At 43.8% G+C, this 12,900-nt stretch overlaps 1 long non-coding RNA gene across 2 annotated transcripts; it reads right to left on the bottom strand.

Moving 5' to 3' along the window:
- Positions 1-3,151: 3,151 nt before the first annotated feature.
- On the bottom strand, positions 3,152-12,024 carry LOC139440347 (uncharacterized). 2 transcript variants are annotated; one of them, XR_011650535.1, is made up of 6 exons: positions 11,951-12,024; positions 11,007-11,050; positions 10,780-10,877; positions 9,426-9,896; positions 6,254-6,306; positions 3,152-4,725 (listed from the first exon to the last, which is right to left on the bottom strand). It is a non-coding gene; the product is annotated as an uncharacterized lncRNA (long non-coding RNA). The 2 variants fall into 2 exon arrangements; XR_011650534.1 differs by having other exon boundaries at positions 10,784-10,877.
- Positions 12,025-12,900: the final 876 nt, after the last annotated feature.

Here is a 12,900-nt window from a genome sequence, read left to right as displayed (position 1 = left end):
ATTAGGACACGTTCAAGAGGCAACTGATTGATGTTTCTCTCCCTCTCTGTCTCCATCCCTCCCCCTGTCTCTAAAAAACAAACAAACAAACCAATAAAATCTTAAAAAATGAGGAAACTGAAGCATGGCTGTAAAATATTGGTCATTGTAGAGCTGCTTAACAAAATAACAATAATAAGCTATAATAAAGGCACTACAGTTAGTGGTATGAGGGACACTGGTCAAACTAGCTCATGAGATCTGATCGTGCATCTCATTTCCCAACTCTGCCCTCAGTGACATCACTTTGGTAAGTTGAAGTAGGCCATAGTTCGAGTATTTACCAGGGGTGTCAAACTCATTTCCATTGGGGGCCATATCAGCCTCACGGTTGCCTTCAAAGGGCAAAATAATTTTAGGACTGTATAAGTGTAACTACTCCTTAACTGTTAAGGAGCTGAAATTACATTTGGCCCTTTGAAGGCAACCATGAGGCTGATGTGGCCTCTGGTGAAAATGAGTTTGACACACCTGATTTATACCATAGAAATCAACAAATGTCACTGCTTTTCCCCATAGAGACAGTTGTTAAACACCAGCACACTATTGGCTACAGATAAAATGGGTGCAATTAATTAAATCTAATGGCACATTGAAGAAATGGTAGTGACTCAGTTGGCTCAGAGAGCCAATGAGGATGGCATGGAAGTCCAACATCCTGAATTAGTCAACGACATGGGGTCATGTAATTTCCTCTTTCACCTCTACTTTCTGCCCACTGTGTGCAAATGCAGGTCAGGTTGGTGTGTGAAATGTGTGACTTCCTTAGGGTGAGTTTGAGGAAGTGGACTGTTTGGGGAGCAGGCTGGGAACCTTTTCTTTGGAGGGGTTACAGCAGTAGTTTGGCTGGGGATTGAGAGCTGTGGTCTCCATTTGAAAGTACTAAGTGGGACTTTTGTCCTAGGAAGTGATTATGAATAGGAATTACCCTGTTCTTCCCATCTGGGGCCTAGACCTACAAATAGCGTAACATTTTTATACCCAGTCCTCTTATAAAAAAGACAATCCAAACACTCTAGAAGCCTGTGCGTTCTAGAGGGTGGAGAGGGGGATGACTATTCGTTTACAGCCCTCTGCCTTCACCTGCCCCTCTGATTGCTCTAGTCTGATCTTAGGGGTTCAGGGAAAACAGAAGGCCTTCTGTGTTTTGTCCAGAAGTGCTGAGGGGAGAGCAGCCTGGGGTGAGCGAGGAGGAAGTAGTGGGTTTCCATTACTAATAGTTGTAAGGCCTTTTGCTGAAGAGTTAACTCTACTCTGCTTTTCAAAGACTTCATTGTATTGTCTATAGTGTCAATTACTCAAGAAGCTCTTCCTGTAATGATAGCACCAGCACCTTTACTCCTGACCTCACCTGTTTTCCCTGGGGTGTGCTTAAAGGCTATTTGTTGCTTTTTAAATGTGGAATTAGATTATGTTTTCAAGTACTAAGTTAAAAAAAAATGGGAAGTATATACCGGAAACTGATACCATAGACACTTCTGGTGTATTGGACTGTTTTATATATTTATATATCTCTGAACACTTTCAATTGCTTTTCCCCCTCTTATTTCCTTGATTATTTAGTCATTTTAAATACTGTAATAAGTGCCTGTGAAAAGCTAAAGTCTTTCTAATAATTTACATCTAACCATTGGTTCCCTCACTCCCATCTCTTCCCTCATGATAACCTTTATCCTGAGTTCATCGTTCTTTTGCTCTCCTTTTAATAGTTTTATTAAAGCAAATGAATTCTTAAAAATTACATATTTTTATTGTGGTTATCTTAAGTTTTGTGAAATTTTTATAAAGTTCTATGTTTTATATAAATTTTAACACGTTTCCCAGTTAATATTTACTAAATTGTTAAGATTCATTCAATTGTTTGGTTCATTCATTTTACTTGCTGTCTAAATGTTTTACCAAGAGTATTTTATACATTTTTAATAATGAGTAGTTTAAATTCTTTAAAAATTAATGTAATTATCCAAAAGGAATATTATGTATATTAGCAGATTAAACAATAGTATTTATATAATCTTTCAGTGCGAAGTGAGGGAGAACAGAGTTTGCCACCCCAAAATATGCCTTTTCTGGGATAATGATTATTTTAAACTGGTTACTTTTAAGAAACAAAAGACTCAGGAAGAAACTTTGACCTTCCCCCTAATTCTCTAAGAGAACTTAGATACAGGGCCTGCTCCCGGAAGGGAGCTATCATCATAATAACTGTAGTTTAATATGAGCTAGGTTGTAGCAGGGAGGGGCTGAGCAAAGCCCCTTTGATTAAAGTGCTCTGTGTCCCATTGCTGAAGACGGCCCAGCAAACTTCGGCTTCCAGACCTGTGTTTCTCCATCTCCATGCGAACTGCCTTTCTCTCCTTTTGAAGTCCTAACCACTACTCCCCTTTGTCATTAGCTCAGGATGACATATAAGCCTCAATTGTCTGATTTGTCCCAGGGCCCCACCGTCTCACCGCCCCCCCACCCCCACCCCACCTCCGCCCTCCGCCGTGTGTACTTATACAATTATGTTTGGTTATTTTCTCCTGCTATTGTATGTCATGTTAGTGTAATTCTTAGGCTGGTTAGAGGACCTGAGAGGAGAATGAGGAACAGGGGTTCCCCTCCCCCACAGAGGCTGTAGTGCCCCTCTCCTCTGAATGCAGTCTGTACAGTCTTTCCAGATCCCGCATTTTTGATGTCCAGCCTTAACTCCTCAATGTTCTCCTTTTTCTCTTGTTCTGCTTTGTAATCAAGAAGTCAAGCTTATTTGGAAGTACTATGTAAAATTTAACATCCCTCTTTTAACTAGAGGGGCCATATAAAAGTGTTATCATTTGCATAATTTGTTTAAGGTTTACATTTTAAAGACACCAAGGAACCTTTCAACTTTCCACTTGCGTATGCTCTGCCAAGTATTGTATGTATGCTTCGGAGAGCTAAGCATCCAGCATGCTCTCTCCCCGCAGTCTATCAGAGACTCCTAATGAAGAGGAAAAGCCATTTCCTCTAAACTCTTAGGTTTAGTACTTGAATGCTTGTGATTTAAACTGGCAAAAGTCAGATTAGCAAGAGACAAGACAAAATTTAACCACGCATTTTAATTAACGTATGTATAGGTTTTCACAGGAAAATGCAACTTGAAAGGATGGTTAAAATCTGGGGCTTAGATTCCATCTTCAAAGGGGAAGGGGAAGAGAAGGGCTCTTACAGCAAAATAAATGACTTTCTGGAAATATAAAGGAGCCCTTGGGTGCGTAGATGGGAGATATCAGAGCTTTGCGACCACGGCTGTTTAGGTGCGGTGTGGACACTGCTGTCTTCAGTTGCTCCCCTGGAGGGAATTTATGACAATTGAATTTTTGGCAGTTTTGGAGGAGGCTCTGCATTTTAGGCAGATAAGAAATTTCAGGAATTCAAATGTCTTCTGCTCAAAATAATTTTATGCTGCAGTGGTGTATTCAATGGACCCTTTCCCCTCATCCCAAACCGATAGTAATGCATTGTTCATAAATTGTCACAGAAATTTCTAAATGATCTCCACTCTTTGCTATTTTTAACGTGTGTTTGGTAAGATATGAGAATGTACATCTTCATTTGTAATTCAAAACAGCATTTGACAGAGTCTTGTATAGTTCAGTGCTGAGGAAATTATTTCTGATACCTACTGTGACAATGGGGAGAAGTGTCTACAAGGGCTTTCCAGGGCTTCTGCCTCCACAAACCCAGTTCCTCTAGGCTGGCTCTCCCCAGGACCTTTGTCTGGGAAAGTCCAGTCCCTCCCAAGGCACCTTCCTTCCCAAGGTGAGACATCCTTGTCCTTAGACATCCTGGTGACTCAAACTTTCCATAAATACTCAAAGGTGACAGCTAGCTCTCTTCCCCTGGAGGGGGTGTAGGGAGATAGCAAGAGATAAGAAGTTTCTAGGAAGAAAGAAATGAAAGGGGAACCGTGACACCATAAAAGATTTCAGATAAGATAAAAGACCAGATAAGAGGCAAACTGAAAGTATTTTCTGTCTACAGCCCTACAACCCTGAATGCACCCCATCCCATCGAAAGTGTTTTCTGCAAGCGTCATGTAAAGTAGAAGAAATAAAAGTAAGCTTGCTTTACGATAAGGACTAAAAACAATTGTCAAAAAATTTGGGTCCAGGAATGCTTAGAACAAGGTCTACCGTAGGTGGCCAGAGAAGATACCTGTCACAGGCGGCGAGGGTGTGGTGGCAGAAGCACCAGGGAAGTTAACTGCCCCCCCCAAATACCTCAGTCGTTCTTCATGGGCTGCACAAAGGCCTGCGGCTGTGGGCCGAGCTGGGTAGACACCAGCCTGGTGACGGAGGAAGAAGGAGGAAATCTTTGCCAGGGGAGCTACGTGCACCAGAGGAGACATCTTTTTCTATTCCCCTCAATGCTCTTGAACACCTGAAAAGGCAATCTAAAGAAAGGGCCATCCCACTCTGCAGGGCATCTTTTTGCACAAATCAGAAAGTGGCACCTCTGCAGGCAACCTATCATGGAGGTGATGGCACAGCTGGCAGGGGGCCATGGCTTGGTGGGCAGGGGGGTTCCTCCGAGGGGTGCCTTTCCACGGAGCTTTCAGATTCACCCCTTGTGGTTCAGGAGAGAGGTTCAGTGGGAAGCTGCCAGTCTTTTCCACTTCAGTGTGAACCAGTTTTAGAGTCTGTCCTGTGCTCTGGGAGAGGACTGGAAAGAAGCAAGAGAGGTCACTGAAGGGGAGCAATTTTGCCCAGGGCAGCAGCCTGAGCATGGACCAGGGAAGTGAGGAGGGACTGCAGGGAGTGGAAATCTGGAAGCTACACCGCTTGGTGGGGCCTGCCAGGACTGAGCTGAGGATGCTCATGCGTTGGCTTCCATCTGGAAAGACGAGAAGACACAGCCAAAGAAGAGGTCTGACTGAGGTTGACCATGGACCACCATTGAGAATGGACCAGACCAAGGCCCCGGAAGGAGCCAGCTGTGGGCATGTGGAGCCAGCACCTCCCATGTCAGCCTGTCTGTACTTCCTGTTCTGTGTTTATTTTCCTTTTACTGTCTCTAGCATTCAGTAAAGTTTTCCCAAAGTCCCATCCAATTTCAGCTTAACAGAGCAGTAAAGAATGGGGTGTTGGGTCATGGCAGAAGCAAGGGAACAAAGGCCTAATTGAGGCTCATTGGTCCTACCAGCTCTTCCTGCCCACAGATGCTCCTCTGGTGCTATTTTTAGGAAGGGAGATGTTATTCCAGCTCATGCCTCACCCTGGGGAATGCCTGCCTTGGGGCTCCAGGGTGCTGTGCCTCCCAGTGCCAACCCAGGATAAACAGTGAGCAAGGATTTCCCTCAAAGGTATTTGGGAAAAATACATTTTAAAAACAAGCAGATACATTGTAGAGTGGAATACAAAATTCATATAAATTTAAAATACTCAACACATTTGATTTAAAAATATATTTTTTAAAAAGAAGTTTAAAAAGTTTTAATAAAATTTTAAGTTCTGGAAGGCACGTCCCAGACCTGCTTCCTAGGCTTTCTTAGACTAGTCAAGTCATTCACTCTCTTCTGCTTTTGAGGGTGTTTCAGCAGAAAAAGTTTGAGAAACTAGCGTTAACGGAGAATCACGGAAAAGGAAGTTCTCAAGCTCAGTTTGGCCTGGATTGCTGCAGACATCTGGCTGGGATCACTGATGGGAGCAAAGACTTCCCATCAAGCAAGTTTTGAATTTAAATTAATATTTACAATGCTGGGTGACCTCCTAGGATTTCATGTGAGACCTAGAGCACTTACAGTGAGAAAAGGTCCTTATATTCCATCAAGTCTAACTTCCTCTTATTACTGGTGAGGACAGAGCCCAGAGAAGTTAAGTGATTTGCCTGAGGTCACACAGCAATCAACAAAGCTAGAGCTAGAACCGAGGTCTCCTGCCTCCTATTGCCCTAACTGTGGTAATAAGAAGCAAAGCTCTGTGTCTTCCTCTATGAGACTCTGGGTTTGAGGATAAATGTTGTTAGTTACATTTACAACTAGGTTAAAACAAACCCTTCAGGGCTGAACATTTCTTTGGAGTTGTGACTGGGTAGCATTCCAAGCATGGATAAAATGAGATCTTTACATTTCACTCATTCACTCACTAACACAATGGGCATTAATTGCTTGCCTATTGTATACCAGAAACTATGTAAGTGTAGAGAATATGAAGATGGTTTTTTCCCTGCACTGGGAGACACACCAGCTTACCAGAGCGGGTGGCAGTCCATTGGGGCAGGTCGCAGTGAGCGTGGGGCAGGGTTCTAGAGAAAGACAAGAGCAGGTTATTTAACTCTGATGGGCACGTGAGTAAGGAAAACTTTTTTAGAGGTGTCAATTTATAAAACAGTAGGGATATGGCTGGTAGACTGGAATTTATCTTTGGATAATAAAGTTTATTCTGCCAGAGTTCTCGAACTGTTTTGGAGAACCTTGACAGTGAGCTGTCCTTGTACGGATTAAATCCCCAGGTGTTAGATTTGTTGGCCTCTTGTGGCCCATACAATGGAAGCAGCTTGTAACTGTCAGACATGGTGCTGTCATATGTGACAACGAGATAATCCATCACCCCTTCTCTTGTCACCCCCCTCATTCACACTACTCCACCCCTGGCCTCCTCGCTGTGACTCAGACACACCACGCACAAGTCCTGCGGGGCCCTGGGACTTGTTCCTCCTTCTCTCACTTGCTTAGGGGTCCCCATGTGCCCTCACTTTATTCAGGTTTCTGCTCAAATATCCTTGTAATAGAGAGGGCTTTCCTGACACCTTGTGAGAAAGAGTAACAGCAACCTGTAGTGGGTTGGACGGTGGTCTCCCGAAAGATATTCTGTATTCAAATCCCCGGAACCTGTGAACGTGAGCTTATCTGGAAAAAGCGTCCTTGTGGATACAATTAAGGGCTTGGAGATGAAGATATCATCCTGGGTTATTTGGGTGGACCCTGAATCCCATGACAAGTGTGCTTATAAGAGAAAGTCAGAGGGAGATGTGAGATGAGCACGGAGAAGGCCAGAGAAGTTAAGTGATTTGCCTGAGGTCACACAGCAATCAACAAAGCTAGAGCTAGAACCGAGGTCTCCTGCCTCCTATTGCCCTAACTGTGGTAATAAGAAGCAAAGCTCTGTGTCTTCCTCTATGAGACTGCAGATGGAGGGCTGATGGCCGTGGTGCGGCCGCAGTGAGCGCTGACAGTCCAGAAGCTGGAGGGGCACAGGAGGGGATCTCCCCGAGAACTTCTGGAGGAAGTGCGGCCTTCTTAATGATATCCATTTTGGACCCTGGCCTCCTTGACTGTGAGAGAATAAATTTCAGTGATTTTAAGTCATCAAGTTTGTGGTAATTTGTTCCAGCAGCACAGGAAACTTATGTGCAACCCCACTCCTGTCACTCTCTACCCCATTAGCCTTTATCCTTCTTCTCAGCCTCTGACACGTTATTCCACCTACCTACCTGTCTATCTACACATACGTGTGTGTGTGTGTACACATACATATATAATTTATTCTCCATCTCAAATGTAAAACAAGGCTTTGTTTGCTTCACTGTTATGGCACCAGCATCCAGAACAGTGCCTGGCACGCAGTGGGTATTGAATGATGGATGGCTCAGAGGTTAGATTATGAGGATCTGTAGACACTTGGAGTTACTTTTCCGTCCTGTGTGTAACTGAGGAGACAAAAGGACCCCAGTTCTGGTGATGGAGTTGAGGACTGGGAAGGTTCAGTGATGGAGATATCTGGATTTAAACCATAGCTCTGTCACTTTTAGCTGGTGACTTTGGGCCTCAAACCTCAGTTTCGTTAATAGCAAAATAAATTCTGACTTTCCAAGGTTGTCGTAACAGCTGCAGGGAATGCTAGTAACAGAGTGGTCGGCTCAGCACCAGAGTGTGGCCATTTCCTCTTGCACCATCCATGTAGCTTTCTGAACACATTCATATTTTGCAATATAAATTGTAAAATTTAGCCCTGGCTCCTGTGCCTCAGTGGACTGAATGCCAACTTGCAAACTGAAAGGTCACTGTTTTGATTCTTGGTCAGGGCACATGTGTGGGTTGTGGGCCGGGTCCCCAGTTGGGGGCATGAGACCCATCAATGTTTCTCTCACACATCGATGTTTCTCGCCCTCTCTTTATCCCTCTCTAAAAATAAATAAATAAAAATCTTTAAGTTGTAGAATTTATATGTGGTAGGATTCAAATTGTGTTTAAAACAAGATCACACACACACACACACACATACACACACACACGGATCCAGCTCCCTTTCTTGGAAATATCGGCTGGAAACACCTGAATTCTTAGCAGTTATTACATGTAGGTTCATGGGTTTTTGGATAAAGCATGGTTTTAATTTTTTTGATACTTTTATTCATTTTCCAAAATGTAAATTGCAGATGTTTCTAATTAATTTTTCCATCAGATAAAACCCTAGGCTTTGCCTTTGAGGTTTCTTTCCTAGAACTGCCAAGGTTAGCTTCAGTGCCAGGGACTAGGGACTTCTGCTTGTCCCTGGCTGAGCATGTGGAACTTGTGTTTCTCATTTCTTTTCTTAAGCCGTGGTACAGACACCAGACTTTCATGGCAAAGAATCGTGGCCAGGACTTCCTCAACCTGCCCCTCATCTTTGCAATCTCATCGGTTCCTTTGATGAAAACTTTTTCCTGAGGTCTTAAGCAGACTTAATTTAAGGCAATGATTTCATCACACTTTTAAAGCTTCTGGTAAAAAAATAAATATCTCATATAATTCCCAAGGAAAATCAGTCTTGTCCAATCTCACTGCTAATTCATAAAGGGCCTCTGATTGTTCAAAAGAAGAGTGTAAAAATTGAATGGATATTTCCAAAGTTATCATTTCTTAAAGGAGTTTAACACCCCATCTTGGATAACCATGTGGAGCTGAACCAGTTAGATTTAATCTAATGGAGATAAATTTGATTTTGCATGAATTAGGGCAGCATTTGCGAAGCTCTTACAGAATGTTTCATTCATATTCAGTTCCAGCATCTTTTGCTTTTCTTTTAAGGTTGGGAAGAAAAAGGTTTCAATCACACATTTTAGGCAAATGTATTATATGCTTTAATGTGGAGGGAGCATAAGTTGTTACTATGATAATGTTAATAACACTTTTCATGTATTACATTTTAGTCAACATTTAATCCTAAGTGAGAAATATCTAAAATTAATCTTAATGAGAAACAAGCCCAGAGTGGTTAATCAGGTTTGGAAGTGGGACCAATTGTACCATAATCAGATCGATGGGCTGTTCAATATCTGATGGGAAAACCATGTCATGAAATGATAAGAAAGAATCTGTATGACAGTCCCCTTCCATTTTCCCCTTGTCCTTTATTTTGCAGTTTATTCAAAAGGCTTATTACCTCAGCTTCAAAGCACAGATCCAAGATTTCTACCAGCTGCTTACTTTTATTTTTTAATCAGGTCAGCTTTCCTGAGAGAGATGCAAAAGGAGACACACAAAAAAAATCTTTCTTTATCACCTATTTGTCCAGGATAAGATGCTACAGTGACTGAAGGGGACTTGAAGATCTTGCTGATGCTGATGTTTTGAATGTATTTTCAGATCTGCTTGTGGTTAAATTGCTGCTTATACGGGGTGTGGCAGGGAGAGGCACATCAGGCATGCGACTGGGAACTTGGCAGAATGGGGTACGTCTGAGCAGCAACTCTTCGGCTTTTCACCAAGGGGACACCCCCTCCAGCGTCCTCCCACCGGGAGTCTGCCTGGTAAGGGCGCCGGTCATCAGGGTCCCCCAGCTCCATGAGGGCTCCACAGAGCCCTCACATGTGATGCCAGACATGAAACACTAGTTCAATTTTTGTTTTTTTGCCTGTAAGAAGCAGTCAGAGGTAAGTGTTGCATGGAAGGACTCCATGCGTTTATACCGGAAACTGTCGGGAAATCCCAAGACCACCCAAACCCATGAAAACCGCTGGTGAATGCCATCAATCTGATAATGCTGATGAGGCCAACAGCCATGGGCTCCTTGCTCCAGAGTCTGTTTCAGAACACTGTTGAAGGTGAAGGGTTGTGACTGCAGATTCCAGTTTTAAAGCAACACTGAGGGACTGGATATTGAATTACAGAGCTATCTAAAAATTTCAGGCTCAATCTTTGGGCATGGGATTTGAAGCTAAAGACAGGAGGCCGGAGGAAGGGATCAGAGATGAACTTAGATAAGAAGTGGGGCTCTCAGGGCACTGGAAACATAAGAAAGTCTAACCCAGAGGATATTTCTGTATATTTGTGCATGCAAAACATACATGCTGGAAACATCCAGGGGTGATGTAACTTTTATTTGGAGGAGGGAGAAAGGCACAAGTTAATTACATGGGATTTAAACCACATAAACTCTACTCCCCTCTACCCGCCCCCACCCCCAGCCAGTGAAAAATTACATGCAGCGCATATTTTAACCCAGAATTTTAAAAAGACACTCAAGGAAGTTAAAAAAAAAAAATCAACACCCAGCACCTGGACAGCAGGATCTCTGAGAATACTGCTCGGTTGCCCAGTCACTGGGGGCTTGAGTCAGAGATTTATGCTGTCCTCCCAATGCTCTGGGCTCAGGCTGCTGTCTAGACCTTCTCTCGAAGTTTCTCTTAGTAAGGAATCTGCTGCGCCTTGAGCTTCTCTGACCTCCTGGCAGGGCAGGCCCTCCCAGTTGCCCCCTCTCCCTTCCCAGCACCCCTCTCAGCCCCATGGGAACTCACCCACCTGCAGCCAGCTCCCACGGCCTGCCTGCCGGGTCGGTGCGCTCAGGACCTGCCTTGAGCAGGCAGGGGTTTCTGCCTTGAAAGTGCTTTACTTTCTAGAATTTGGTAGAAGACATAGGCGCAGAGTCCCAGCAAAGCCCCGTATCTTTGGCCACCCTTGGCTGCCTCAGCCCTGGGCTCCCTGCCCAGCCCACCAGGACCACTTTCTGGCCTCCCACTCATACCTCAACTTCAAGGGTGGTCAGCAAAAGAACTTTGCAAATCATCTCTGTGGAAGAGAAGGGAAGAGCAGGTGGTGTAAATGCCCAGGGGTGGCTTCAGCAGACACCAGAAGCTCTGGTTAGAAAACTGGAGACAATTAATTCTGACCAAACCCTCCTCCCCAATGCATTGTCACGGCACCTTTTTGCTTCATGGAGTTGAATGACTCAGTGAAAACTTTAAAAAACGTTTTTGAAACACTTAAGGGAAATAAGTATCTCTTATAAAAATTAAAGCACATGGAAGCAGATAAGTAAGAAATGAAAGTTTCCATTCACCTTTTCCCCTGAGGAAAACATGGCTGGCATTTAAAATGAGTCTTTCCAGGTCTTATTCTGTGTATATGAACCAATAGCACTTAGGTCTTTGAGTGCTGAACTGTTACATCCACAGACATGGAATCCAGAAGTTTCTTGGACAAATATGTCATTGCATTATTTTTTAAAAGATTTTATTTTTAGAGAGAGAGAAAGGGAGGGAGAAGGAAGAGAGAAACGTCCATAGGTTGCCTCTCACACGGGCCCTGCGCAGAGACTGAACCCACAAGCTAGGCATGTGCCTCAACGGGGAACAGAACCGGTGACTTTTGCCTTTGCGGAACAATGCCCACCCAACTGAGCCACACTGGTCAGGGCTGCCGTGGCGTTACTGATACCAAGGTATTACGAAGGCAGTGAAGATGACAGGGCCCACAGTGGACCTCTGCAGGCTTTGTGACCTTCGAGACTTTGTGGGCTCCAGAGAGACTTTTCCCTTTCCCTTGAAGATTCTAAGTTGGGGCCTTGTCTATAATAAGTTATCACCAGAAACATTCTGCGAGATAGCTGTGGGGCAGGGCTAGTCCAGTTAGTGAGTTCTTGATCTTATCCCCCTTTCTCCCCGCTGAAGCCCCAAGGCTCTTGCTTACCTCATTCTTGAGCTCAGGGCGCCAGACATGGTTATTTTCCCTTTCTGTTTCCGACTCTCCATGTAGGGTTTCCATATATCTGCATATGATTAACTTTGGTTATTTCCTCTTGTTAATCTATCTCATTCAATTTAATCATTAAACCAGCCAGAAGAGCCTAGAAGTATAGAGGAAAATTTCTTCCTCCTCCACACAGGCTCAGTGCTTTTCACTTTTTCTTTTACTTCTTACCCTATCTAAAAACACAAAGTCCTAAAGAACCTGTCTGAAGAGAAGCTTCACTTGCTCTGAAACTCATGTACATCAAATTCACAGTAGTTGATGCTCCTCATTCCCCCTCTGCAATCTCACCTGTATCTGCTCGCTGTAGAAATAGGCTCTCAGCTAAACTCATTAAATGGTGCTTCTGGGCTTCTAAGGTCAGCCTGCCTGTATGTGAGATGTACAATACTTTTGGAAGCCTAGAAAACAATCCTAATTATTAAAAAAAAAAAAGCAGCAATTTTTCCCATGCTCCCAATTTCTAACACTTGTTTTGAAATAACCTCTTTGAGAACTTCCTGATTTGGTTGCTTCAGGGTAGTAACAGCTGTAACCTGTGTCCTGTGTCCTTTGCTGGGTCACATAGCCTGTGTGACAGGCCTCTCAGAGGAGGCCCCTTCTTATTATCATGAGGTATGTTCAGCATTTCCTTTTCCTGATGGTCAGATGTTCTCCAGGGGCCACACAGTTTGGTGTCTGTCAGTTCTAGCATTTTGGCTGAAGAGAGAAGCTCGTGACGGTTAGGGTGAGAAGTTTTTGAAGGATTCTGAAAATAATGATGGCACCAAGGAGAGGCTTTATTCTGGAGCTGTGCTCTGAGGCTTCCAGGGTGAAGCAGAGTCCAGGGACCTCAGGGCGCGACAGTAGTTTCCTGAGAACTCAGCAAGAATTTTATGGGAATTGAAAAA

The sequence above is a fragment of the Desmodus rotundus genome, chromosome 11 (genome assembly GCF_022682495.2).
Source record: "Desmodus rotundus isolate HL8 chromosome 11, HLdesRot8A.1, whole genome shotgun sequence".
NCBI classification, from domain to species: domain Eukaryota; kingdom Metazoa; phylum Chordata; class Mammalia; order Chiroptera; family Phyllostomidae; genus Desmodus; species Desmodus rotundus.
The sequence above is the reverse complement of the archived record's forward strand: the minus strand, read 5'-3'. Positions and strand labels throughout refer to the sequence as shown.